This window comes from Hemicordylus capensis, chromosome 3, assembly GCF_027244095.1.
Source record: "Hemicordylus capensis ecotype Gifberg chromosome 3, rHemCap1.1.pri, whole genome shotgun sequence".
Taxonomy (NCBI): Eukaryota; Metazoa; Chordata; class Lepidosauria; order Squamata; family Cordylidae; genus Hemicordylus; species Hemicordylus capensis.
The window spans coordinates 254,758,901-254,770,056 of NC_069659.1; positions in this window are offsets into that span (position 1 = coordinate 254,758,901).

Here is an 11,156-nt window from a genome sequence, read left to right on the forward strand (position 1 = left end):
TGCTTTAGCTCCCCAGAAAGAAGGATTTCCCCAGCTAAATTCAGGTAGCTATGACTCTCTCTCTCTCTCTCTCTCTCTCTCTCTCTCTCTCTCTCTCTCTCCCCCCCCTCCATCCCCTTCCTAGTACAACTTGGTAAAGTGCCTAGCCAACCACTTTTTTCATTTCCTGTACTCCTATTATCCCTCAATAAACCAACTCTTTGTTTCAAAGCTACATCTCCATTCTCCTTATTGCCCTTCCAGTTTGTCAATGCAACAGCCACAACCCTCCAGACTTTGAGTATTTTCTTGCACAGGTCTGACCATACAGACCATTCACAGGTCTGTACCCACTTGACACTAATTTCCCCTCACTTTAAGCAAAGCATAGAAACAGACAGTGGCAGAAAGCATGACCCTGGTAACAAGTTGGCCACAGTGTGGACGTGCTGGAAAGGACAAAGGAGAGTAGACACATTCTTGAAAACAAAGAGTTGCTTTATTGGGGATGATAGGGTACAGAATGTGAAAAAAGGATGGTTAGTTTAGTGCTGGAAAGGGGGAATGAGGTTTGGGTAGAAGACAGAGAAAGAAGAAGTTGTCCATAGCTACCTGCTTCTAGCTAAGGATCCATCTCTTCAGTTGGCTCAATCACAAGGTGAGTAATGAGGTTTCCTTTTGTCTTTTTACCTGTTCTAATTTGGGCCTGCCCTGCATCTCTTGCTGTCTATCCTCGGATGCAATCAGAGAAGGGCATTTCCTTTAGTCAATTATAGTCATTTGCAAGTGACCTAAAAGGCACCATAGGGAATGGTCAAGTCAGAATAACTTTATACGTGGAATGCAGTCACTGTTTTTCTTTCAAGTAGGCAAGGGAAAGAAAGTGGCTAAGTTGCTACAAAATGTGGCTACAAAATGATGTAGCAAGCATGGCTGGTAGAGTCAGAATCCCTCTACAAATTGCTGGACTGGGGCAACGGTACTGGTTCATTTTCTTAGTACAAAGAGAACTGTTTGGGTGAATTGCTGGACTCACAGCATAGACCTTCAGCTTGCCCAAATCCTAGCCCAGCTAGAAAGAAGTTGCTGTTACAACCTCAGTTCCTCATGTATAAAGTGAGAGTTATATTCATCTACTTTGGAGGTTAGTTTTGTAGGTGAAGGAAGTAAAGACTGGAAAGCACTTGTGTGTGGTATGTGTAGCAGAACTGATTATTCATAAATACTTGGCATCTCACATTTTAAGTTCATATAGGCACAGGAAAGTTCTCAGCAATATAATTCTCCCTTTATTTGTTTATGAAGGATATGGCTATAGCATTATCTTTCCTATGAGAACAGTCATTCCTTATGTCAGGAACCATTCTACTCTGGGAGTACTTACTTTCCCTCCTGTTTTGCTTCCCAAATGAAAAAATATATTCACTCTGACAGCTCGAACCAGAGCATTGATAGCCCCAATGTTGCTCATATTTATTCCAAACTGAATATAAGCAGAGTGAACAAGTTTAGAATAATTGTTAAAAACGTCATCCATTTTTAATGACAGACATAGTAATCAATTTTTCACCACACTGTGTCATATGACAGCTGAGAGACAACATCCCCTCACGAATCAACACTCTTATATTAAATGCAATTAAATTGTACAAATATATCAGGACAAATAATGATGCCCGACCCACATACACCATCACATTCTGTTAGTACTGCTTAATGTTAATTTAGGACCAACAGGCAGCTTGGCCCTGTATGATAGGAGTTGCCAATTTCTGTCTATTCATTTAGGTAAATGGGTTAGACCTTTCTTTCTTTTTTAAGTAGAAGACTGAACTGTGATGATTAAAAGCAAGCTGATGCTGCATAGTACAAAGAATCCTACAGCTACCAGCATTACACAACCTAAATGCCTACTTACTGCTCACGTAAGACGTAACTCTTCAAGGGAGGAGATTCAAGGAGATTTCAAAACTTTGCAGAAACAAGAGGCAGATATCCCTGATCAGGTCACTGTGGCCTCACAGAGAGAGGCTAAAAAGGTATCCATGTACAATGCTCACTGACAAGTAGAGGAAAACATCTACTTCTCTAGGAGGAAAGACTTTAAGTATGGAAGATACTCTCTGTTTGGGGAGCCAGTTCTTGGTGACTCATGCCAAACTAATTTACTAAACACTGTTATGCTTGCCTATATTATAATAGAAAACATGCTTATATGTTATATGTATCCACTATTAACATAGGAAGCTGCCTTATACCGAGTCAGAACTTTGGTCCATCTAACTCAATATTTTCTACTCTGACTGGCAATGATTGTTCAAGGTTTAGACAAGATTCTTTCTCAGCCCTACCTGGAGATGCCAGGAACTGAAACTGGGAGCTTCTGCATGCAAGCAAATGCTCTACCACTGAGCTATGGCCCCATCCCCTAAAGGGAATATCGTGCAAAAGACAGAGCTCACATGTGGTGACCCATCCAAATGCAAACCAAGGTGAACCTTGCTTAGCAAGTGGCGCACATGGAATATATGTTCTCAACTCAGGTGAGCTCAAATTTAAGAAATGATTGAATCAAGTTTTTAAGACCTAGTTACATTGCATCTTATTCTTGAAATCTTATTTACTATTTCATCTCAATGTGTATACTATTTGCACAGACTATTTCATCTCAAACCTATGTATTACATATTGATTGATTAAGTGCCGTCAAGTCAGGGCCGAATCTTAGCAACCACATAGATAGATCTCCATGATGATCTGTCTTCATCTCAGTGGTGCGTTCATTGTTGTCGTAATCGAGTCCATCCACCTTACTGCTGGTCGTCCTCTTCTTCTCTTTAGGAATGAAGAATACTCAGTATTACATATCCAATATTACATGGATATGTAACTTGGCAAAGAGACACCTTTTAATGTGGTGATTCTCTTTATTTAGCAGTGGGGAGAGTAAGTGGCCCTATCCACCCCCAGCACAGTACCTCCAGTGACTGTTGCTAGTGTCTATCTTACATTTCCTTTTAGACTGTGAGCCCTTTGGGGACAGGGAGCCATCTGATTTCATTCGTTCATTCATTCATTCATTCATTCATTCTCTGTGTAAACTGCCCTGAGCCATTTTTTGGAAGGGCAGTATAGAAATCGAATTGATGATGATGATATTAATTATTATTAAAATAGACAAGGCACTTAATTCTACAAAAAGAAGTCAAAGTTTCATACATTAAACTGGGGAGGGTGTAATTCTGAATGAGTGTCCCAGGAGCAAACACCACTGCTCAAACAGCAGCTGTCTAAACAATTATCTTTTTGCCAGGAAAAATGACAGGACCAGACCGGGTAGGGAGGATTGTGATTCATAACAGCCCTGCTGGATCAGACACAAGCAGAGTTCCATCTAAGGTGTTTGCACGTGTGCACGCTCACAAGTTTTGTTTTGTTTTAATTTTAGATCCTGCTCAGGTTGAATCAGGAATGCCTCACTCTCAATGCATGTGTGCACACACTGCCTTGATACTGCCGCCCAGAACAAAATTCATTCTGCACACAGATGAAACAAATTAAGGGGGGAAAATGGGCACAAGGCACATCTAGTCCAGCATCCTGTTTCACACAGTGGCCCAAGAGATCCCTCTGGGGAGCCCACAGGCAAGAGGTATGTTCATGCCCTCTCTCCTGCTGTTGCTCCCCTGCAACTGGTATTCTAATCACAACAGGAGTTGTGACTCCAGTCACAACAGTCAACCAGCTCCATAGCCCAATGAGTAAGGAGAAAGCCTGCTGTAGAATCTGTCACAAGTCATCCAAAAGAAAAATTAAAGTCCAAGACATGTGTCTCAACATATACACACTGGGCAGCATCTGTTACTCTGTAATAGAACCCTATCTTCTGCTTTGGTGCATTGGGGGTGTATGTATATCAGCTGTTTAGCAGGTGTAATGGGCATGGGGAGCACACCAACTCTTCCAATGAGTCATATTGTTAAGAGTAAAATGGCTGGTCAACAGACACACACACAGTCACACAGATAGGGCTGAGAGAGATTCCTGCCTGCAACCTTGGAGAAGCCGCTGCCAGTCTGTGAAGACAATACTGAGCTAGATAGACCAATGGTCTGACTCAGTATATGGCAGTTTCCTATGTCCCTATGTGACACACAAAAGCTGGCTTATGAGGTCACCATGTCCACATTTGTCCCTCTAGTAACTTCTGCATTTATAGTTCAATGCAATCCAAATCCACAGCCCATGGGAGAGGGTCCTGTAGACCCTAACAAGGGATTATCTTGTCACTTTCCCATGTTGTTTTAGGATGGCGGCCACTTAAAACGTAGGCAACACCCCTTTGTAGCCTATGATCTGAGACTGACACAAAGCAGATTCACAGCACCTGTCCCCTGGTAAGAATTACTTTATTAAAAGCCAGCGTGGTGTAGTGGTTAGAGTGCTGGACTAGGACCGGAGAGACCCAAGTTCAAATCCCCATTCAGCCATGATACTAGCTGGGTGACTCTGGGCCAGTCACTTCTCTTTCAGCCTATCCTACTTCACAGGATTGTTTTGAAAGAGAAACTTAAGTATGTAGCACACCGCTCTGGGCTCCTTGGAGGAAGAGCAGGATATAAATGTAAAAATAAATAAAATAAATAAATAAAAGAAAGCAGAAAGTAGGATCCATTAATTCTACTTAGACCTACTTGTTTTATCTTTACAAACTTTCTTTTTGCTCATTACTTTCTGCTCATTGAGAGTCAAATGAAATGGTTTCTATGGAGGACACTCCATAGAAACCATTTCATTTGACTCTCAATGAGCAGAAACTAAATTTGAAGAGATACAACAGAGACCTTGTTCTAATTTATATATAACTAGTGGTTTTGTAGCCCGTTGGTTAACGGGCGCTAGTGGAGCTCTGCGCTCCAGACGTTCGCCGCCATTCCCTCTCCCGCCACCCCCCGGCGCCCGGGGCTCCGGCCGGGCCCGCCACTCACTGCCGCCCGCGGCTCCGGCCGGGCCCGCCACCTACCACCGCCGCCCCGGCCTGGCCCACCGCTGCCTGGGCCCACGCCGCATTGTTTTGTCTGCCGCCTCGTCCGGCGGCCATCCTGGGCGGCCAGAAGCGGCCGCCCCGAAGAAGCCGGGTAAGCGGCGGCACGGCCAGGCCTCGGCCATGGCTCTGCCGCCTCCTCGGCCGCACCGCCTCCTCTGGCCGAGGCGGCGGCTTTGCCGCCGCCTCGGCCAGTGTCCCCCGCCACTGCTTACCCGGCTTCTTCGGGGCGGCCGCTCCTGGCCGCCCAAGATGGCCGCCGGGTGCTCGCGGTCCTGCCTCCCTGGCTCCTTCTGGCCATGCGCTTCGCGCATGCCCAGAAGAGGCCAGGGAGGCACGGACACACACTTGGTGTCCGTCCACGGACGGACACCAAGCCTTTTATTAGATAGGATTTATAAATAATATCATCATCATCATCATCATCATCATGTTCCAGCAACTATTTTCTGAACTACTGCTGCCATTTCCTCTTGACCTTTGACCCATAACTGTATATCATCACACTCCTTATTACACAAGCCAGATGAGGTCTTTGCTAAAGCTCCCCCTGCTGATTCAAGAACTACATATTGTAACAAAGATTTTTAGAAGGAAATGGGATTAACATCTCCAAGGAAAAATGCTAGTTGGGTCCTATATATTACTAATAGTTCAAATGTGAAAGAAACATGGAATTATCTCTTGCATAACCAGAGTTTTTGTCTTTACAATTTGGAATATTGTTAGAGGCACCACTGGAAGTGCTTTGTGGTGGGAGTAAGCCAGCCGCTCTGCATGTGCTGTGAGAAATAGTTGATGTAGGCTTTTATCTTACAAAGTAATTCAGCAATTGAGGATATAGGCCTTTATGCTTCTGAGGCATTGCGCTTTCACACACAGCTACAAGCACACTACATCCCCTGTTATAATGCTGTTATTCCAGTCCCCATAGAAAAAGCAGGTAGTGTATTACTATAACAGCAGCCACAGGTACCCTTCTGGGGTACCTGTGGCTACCTGCTTTTTCTAGTCTGGTGGCTATTTAATTTATTTATTTATTGAAACTTCTTATATACTGCCTCCTCCAAAGACGCTAGGCAGTGAACAATAGAAATATCAACAATCAATTAAAAAAAATTATTAAAGGGCAAACACCTGGCGGAACAGGTGGGTCGTAAGAAGGGCCTTAAAAGCAGCCAGGGAGGGGGCTGAACAAATCTGGAGGGAGGGAGAGTGTTCCAGAGAAGAGGGGGCACTATAAGCCACCTCCAGCTGCAGAGGCATGATGCCTCTCAATACCAGTTGAAGGTGAGCCACAGTGAGAGATGGCATGCCTTCACCTCTTGCTTGTGCGCTGCCCAGAGGCATCTGGTGGGCCACTGTGTGAAACAGGATGCTGGACCTGATAGGCCTTGGGCCTGACCCAGCAGGGCTGTTCTTATGTTAACCCCACACTAAACAAGTTTGAACATTTGTTCCTACATTTTGCAGATTAATTTGTGTCGCCTTACTTTTGCTGAATGTGTGCACTAGTATGAACACAAAGTAATATGTATAAAGATTAACAATGGAAAGTAAACATTGACTGTTATAGTAGAGGCAGAAGGGACCACATTGCAGACATATAATGGCAGAAATGCAAGTAGCCACACAGGCTAAAATCCCAGCAGGTACCTACTTGGAAAGGGGGAAAGTTGTATCTAGGTCTCTGCCATCCGCCTCAAACAGCTTTCCTGTGAAATTCTAACCTGTTTGAAGGGGATTTAACAGTGGCAGTGCAATCAGGAAATGCAGGGCACGCAATGCAGAAAAGCAGATCTTCATCAACCATGCTTCCAACTGCTTCACAGATCTTTCCTCTGTGCCGAGTAAGTCAACAGCAATGTTAATAAGATTTCTTCAATTAAAAATTTAAACATCACCCTCCAAAAGAAAAGCATGTCCAAAAAAACAACAACCAAAAAAACCAGGAAACCAGCTCTTTAAAAAGATCTTTAAAAACTCTGTTTGCCCAGAGTTTGCAGCAAGGGCAAACTGGAATGAAACTGTTTGCAAGCAACATCATCTGGACTGTCTGTAAAACCTGAGTGAGTGAATGATGTCAGTTCCAGATAAATGGCTACTGCAGAAGCAGTCACAGTGCACACAGATCCTAGTTAACCTTGATGCACATGGGGCACGAATAGCATCTACCTTTGCGTTCGCCCTTCTCTTGGTAGCACACTGTTATGGTCAAAGCAAAAGACAACCTCAAATTTTAAAGTAGAGATACAGTACTTGATTTTGTCTGGCACCCAAGGCAGCCAGCATTTAAGACACACATAGTCCTTTGCTGACACTGTGTGGTAAAAGACATGTTTGCATGCTTGGGCTATATTTTGAGAATGCTCCTGGAATGGTGGTATGCAGCTCCCTCTTGTGGAGATACAGCATATTTGTTCACCAGCAAATATTTTACTGGTATTTAACAATATAAATTGTTTCAGGTATAAAAAAGGTTCACAAGAAAGAAAAACTTAAGATTATAGATAACTGAATGTTTTGAAACAAATCTGATAGAAATAGGAGAACAAAGACTTATATACTTACAAAATGTATTTGATAATAATCACATGTAATTAAACACCATAAATATTTCAGAATATGTTTGTATATTATAATGCATCATATACTCCTTGTCACATCATGCACTTTCCCCCTTGCCCTCACCCCATAGCCTTTTTCTTCTCTTATGAACTAGTGATCTTAAACCCCCCAAAAAACCAAACCCCAAAGTTTTAGATTTGTATTTTCCAGTATTTTGGCTTGATAAGTTTTTATAATAAATTGTGTTTGAATTTTGAAACATGAGAACTGTATCAGCTCAGCCTGTACATATTTTAGTTTACTTGTTTCACAAACAATGTGGACACCTGTATCTTGCCTAACATTCAGGAATAAACAAAAAAATTAAAACATCTAATTAAAAATGCCACCTTATATTATGTTTACTGGAAGACAGTACAAGAATATCTATAGATATATCCATACAAATTAATATCCTGGTTGAACATCTATATGAAACACAGTTTTGGGAATGATTATTATGGTATGTGATAATTGTGGAGAAGTGAGTAAGGTCTCAGATTAAGACTGCAATCTATGTACTTATCTGGGAGTAAGTATTATTAAGATCATGGGGTTTATCTTTGAGTAAATACCGTATTTTACGGACTATAAGACGCTACAGACTATAAGACGCACTTTAAATTTTCATCCAGTTTTTGAGTTTTCGAGCTTTCCTTCTCCTCTCGCCTCCATCTCCCCTCCAAGCCCTCCCACCGAGCCCCGCTCTGTCCTTTCCCTCCTGCCAGCAGCAGTGAGCCCACGTTGGTGACCCACAGCGGTGGCGGCGGCTGCTAGTTGTTGCTCGGGACCTCCTTCACCTTGTGCCTCCGGCGGCTCCTGCGGGCTGGCGCTCGCCTGCACGGGCTCGTGCCGCCCCTTTCCAGGCTTGGCTACAAAAGGCTTCTTAAAGCCTTTTGCAGCCACGCAGGGAAAGGGGCAGCAGGGAGATATCCTGCTGCCCAATTTTGGAAAGGAGCCCAGTGGAAAAGGGGCGGCAGGGACCTCCATGCCGCCCCCTTCCCCGCTGGGCTCCTTTTAGAGATTGGGTGGCAGGATACCTCCCTGCTGCCCCTTTCCCTGCTTGGCTGTAAAAGGCTTTCCTTTGGCAGCCAAGCCTGGAAAGGGGCGGCAGGGAAGTATCCTGCCGCCCGATTTCTAAAAGGAGCCCAGCGGGGAAGGGGGTGGCAGGGAAGTATCCTGCCCCCCGATTTGAACAGAACAAAGAGAAAGGGGTGGCAGGGAGGTATCCTGCCGCCCGATTTGTAAAGGAAATACGGCGCCGGAGTGGGGAAAGCGCGGGAGGGATAAGTAAACCCTCCCCCACCCTTAATAGAACCCCCCACCCCAATCCTTCCTCCTCCTCCCCCTCTCTTTCCCAACAAGCCCTAAACTTTCAACTTCTCCCCGGCCAATCGGAGTATAAGACGCACCTGAATTTGGGGGGATATTTTTCAAGGAAAAAAGTGCATCTTATACTCCGTAAAATACGGAATGTTAGCACAGCATACGTAGATATTGGCAGAGGGTTTACCAATATGGTCCACTCACCCAAACACAGATACCAAAAGGTTAAAGCACCCTTCAGTCTGTGAATCCTCCCTGGCTGTGGCGATCAAAGGAGAAGTCCCTCCCTTATCTGAACATAAGAACTGGATCAGGCCCAAGGCCTATCTAGTCCAGCATCCTGTTTCACACAGTGGTCCACCAGATGCTCCCAAGGAGCCCAGAGGTAAGCTGCAGGGAGTTCTCAGTAGATGCCACCATCCACTTTCCAGGCAGGGAAATTCACCCTTCTGGGGATATCCTGGGAGAGTAAGTTGGGAAACTCCTCCCTTACAAGCAAAACTGAGCAGTCTTGGGCTTTCAAGGACATGTAACTAGGCAGGACCCAATGAGGAGTGAAACTAAACAACAACAAGGATTTATTTTTTAAAAATACAGTGATAAGGGAAAATGCAGAAGGCTTCAGCAAAGCCAGCCTCCTTTCAGACAGCACCCGCCCCCAAAGAATTACAATAAAGCTACAACACAGATCCAAGCAATTAAACATACATAATTCCCTGACGCATCTGACTAAACTGGTCCCCTATCCTTCCTGCATACTCCTAGGTAAGGAACTCCCAGTTGATTCCCAGCCAAGGTTGTTGGACTCCTTTTCCCCTCAACAGCTTCTGAACCTGCTGCTGAGAGGCCTCCAGGAAAGTGTTTCCAGAACAGAAACTCTTCAAATTCCTCTGTAGGCTGTTGTCCAGTAAACCTTGTCCTTCACTCTGGATTGGTCCTTGAGTTTTGATTTTCCTGGGCTTTCTTCCTTATTAGGAAAGGCCCAACTTCCAAGCAGTTATTTTGGGTGAGGCCTAGTTCTCTCCTAAAGCCTTACTATCACTACACTTGCTCTTAGCATGACTTCTACCATCACTTATACCTCTATACATCCATATATAAAGCCGGGGTTCCCGAACTTGAGTCCCCAGATGCTGGACTACAATTCCCATCATCCCCAGACACAATGGCCTACATTATCCCCAGACACAATGTGCAAGTATATGCACATACTTGGATATCTCATCTTCTACACCCACCCGCTATAGCAGCGATCTTCATTATCTTTCAAGTGAGACCACTTTGGCAAAACAAAAAACAAAAACAAAAAACCCACTGAAGAGGACTACACTTCCCAGCACTTTGTGCACGTTTTTCAAGATGATGTGAGGCAGCAGTCTCCCTTAATGCCGCCGCCCCCACCCAAGCACTGGAGTGCAGCACTGCATTGTAGCAATAGTTGGCTGCTCATGGTGCCAGAGGACCATGCAGAGCATTCAGTTTTTGCCAAAGCTTCACACAGGCCCAAACAGTTTTTGTAAGAGGTCATACATAGGGTTGATGGGAACCATCACTGGCCCCCAAGCCTTATAATGAAGAACACCATACTATGCAGTTGCCTGAAGGGATTATCTGTGGTTGAAGACAGTTTGAACCATGCCTTGGAAACCCCATCATTTTAGAGGGGTTGTCCAGATTTGGTTATGATTTACCCTGGCCATCAGTAACTATTAAAGTGACTAACCACCTGGAGACACCCCTATACAGGTTTTGATTACTGCAGCAGTCATAGCACCTGTGAATTGTAAATGTAGTCTGAGCTCCTGCAATGTCATAAACTGCTTGAAGACATTCTAACAGTCGCCACAGAGAGACTAGAAAGAGCCACATTGGTGGCAAGGAGGGCTGCAGAGGAGTAAGCAGCACTATCGCAGCGGTGATCATTTCTTAAGCTGAACATGAGAGTGAGCAAGCAAACAAGCATGCCGGAAAGAAAGCAGTATCTGTGTGATTTTGTGACATATGAAAGTGTCCATGTATATTTGGGACTGGGTATGGAGAAGGTATTTCCCGGGGCCGAGCTGTAATTGCCCCCTTTTCCTCCCACCTCACATGCCAGCAGCCTCTCTATGGGAGCAGCCCACCACCACTGTGCACAATGAGGAGAGAAGGGGAGAACCATGCATGCGGTAGGAAGAAGGGGGGGCACTGCTGCTGCATT